Consider the following 2,643-nt stretch of genomic DNA (forward strand, 5'->3'; position numbering starts at 1 on the left):
AATGGGTTAATGTTGGACTTGTGGGCTTGGGCAGCATTGGGTTGGGATGTTTTCATGATGCACCTTTTCTTTACATAAAACTCTCTCTTATACGTCGCCGTGGATTTGTTTCTCCAAAGTACCTAGACTAATACACCACTGATCCTAAGGTCAGCCTCCGATATCACAGGAGGTCGATGAATCAGGTGCAGGATCCAGGTCCAGCAGTAGAAGTGAGTTAGCACCCACCTACTGTCATACTAAGAGTAGGCCACACCACAAATGAAATCTCTCTTCATCATACCTGGGCTGTGAGCAGATTAAGGAAGTCTATTTTCCCTATAAGTGTCGGCTGCCTCCCATCATGGACTGGCACCACTATGTTAGATCACAGTACAGGAGAATCCGGGCCCAGCCAACAGGAGAATCCGGGCCTCAAACCTAACTAGCACACACGCTCATGCTTACACCCTACGTGCATACCCAACAGGTCCCGTGACTTTTGCAGAAGTCAATTTCAGTCGCATTTACCTGCTCCTCATATCGCAGGTGAACTGTTTCATTCTGGTCCTTTATCTTTCATCTGCTAGCTTGTGTGTCCAAAAGCAGCCTAGGCGTGTGACGCTAGGGCAGAGCCGCTGGGGGAAGCGATGGCCAAGAAGCCCGTGGGTGGAGCTTGACCGTCAGTGGCTGGTCATAGGAAAGGAAATAGAGGAAGCTCAGCATCTGTGTCTATGATGGTGGCTAATGATGTGCACCAGCTGTGCGGTCCACGGCGGAGGCCTCCCCAGATGGTCTTCAGCTTAGCCAAGAGGTGGTCTTGGGTCTGCTTACATCATGGCTCAGCTATGCCTTCTTAGCGCCCGTTGCAGCCCACTACGTGCAATATATATATATATATATGTATATATCTTTATCTTTATCTCTATCTCTATATCTTTATCTCTACCTCTATCTCTATCTCTATATCGTTCCCTTATGTTTTTCGTGTTAGTGACCTAGTGGGTTATGCGTTGGGCTGCTAACCATAAGGAAATTCCCAGCCGCTCCGCAGGGAAAAAGCCTGGGCCGTCCCGTGAAGAGTTACCATCTCGGAAACCCATGGGGTAGTTCCGCCCTGTCTTACAGAGGTCGCTATGAGTCAGCATCGGCCTGATGGCAATGAGTTTGGTATACAGGAGTCCCGGTAGCTGTTGGGCTCCTAACTGGAAGGTCAGCAGTTCCAGACTACCAGCCGCACAGCAGGAGGAAGATGAGGCTTCCAAAACCTATCATCGAATTGATTCTGTGTCATAACGACCCATGCACAGGGTAGAACTGCCCCCGTGGGTTTCCAAGATAGTAACCCTTTATATATACCTGTATGTACACATGTGCATATATAAAACATATTTAGATATAAGATATTGTGTGTAATAATATAATAAAATATATTGTATGGAAAATGAAGTCCTTCTCCAAGACTCGGTTTCTCCTGACAACATACCCAGAGTGCTCGAGACCCAGTCTCATCAGCCTTGTCTCCAGGGCAGGGGTTCTCAACCTTCCTAAGGCCTCGACCCTTTCATACAATGCCTCATGTGGTGGTGACCCCCCAACCATAAAATCATTTTCGTTTGCTACTTCATAACTATAATTTTGCTATTGTTACAAATCATCATGTAAATGTCTGCTGTGCAGGATGTATTTTCATTGTTATAAATTGAACATCTTTAAAGCATAGTGATGAATCACAAAAACAATATGTCATTCTATATTGTGAAATATTTATTTCTAATGACAAATAAATGAAATTTTGTCCTGCAGCATGGTGCAGCGTGGGTAGCAGTCTTCACACCAGGTACTTGTAGGTGGGCTTATCTGCATGTGCGCGGGCCTGCCAGGAGACAGGAAGCGGAGTCTTGGTTTCTAAGACCATCGGAAATATGTGTTTTCCAATGGTCTTAGGCGAACCCCGTGAAAGGGTTGTTCGACCCCCCCAAAGGGGTCATGACCCACAGGTTGAGAACCGCTGCTGTAAGGAATACCCCTGGCCATACTTCTCCCAAGACAGATCTGTTTGTTCTTGGGGCAGGCCGTGGTACTGTCAACATTCTTCACCAACCCCACAGTCCAAATGCATTGATTCTTCTCTGGTCTTCCTTATCCACTGTCCAAATTTCACATGCAAATGAGGCGATTGAAATGCCAGGGCTCGACTTCTGAACAAATTAGCCACTGAGAGAGGGACTCCGCAGAATCCAGCCCAGGAGAGTTAGTTAGAGGGAACTTTAACACAACTAGAACGCAGGAGGAGCATCATAAAGATAAGTAGGCACAGACCCACGGGGTTTTGAGGGGCTTGGAGCTTTTGCCTTACCTCAGTAGAAGCTGGCTGGGGCTTGACCTTGGCCCAGCTACTGTCACTGCCGGAGCCGGGACCAACACAGCCAGTTTACCCCCGCCAGCCTCAGGGCAGGAACTGGACCCTTGGGGCTCCACGGGTGGGGAGCAGGGTTCAATTACTTTGTAGCTTTTGGTTACATCTCTGCTCTCTGTTCACCCACAGTCTGGGAGGCCTGCGCAGGGGCTTTTTCTTGGCACAGCCACAGCTTGCCACCTCCACCTCGGGGCGGGGACTAAACCCTCGCAATTCCACAGGCAGGGATCTGCGATAGAATCGGG

The sequence above is a fragment of the Echinops telfairi genome, unplaced genomic scaffold, assembly GCF_000313985.2.
Source record: "Echinops telfairi isolate 266 unplaced genomic scaffold, ASM31398v2 ScPeMD7_7459;HRSCAF=8497, whole genome shotgun sequence".
Classification (NCBI taxonomy): domain Eukaryota; kingdom Metazoa; phylum Chordata; class Mammalia; order Afrosoricida; family Tenrecidae; genus Echinops; species Echinops telfairi.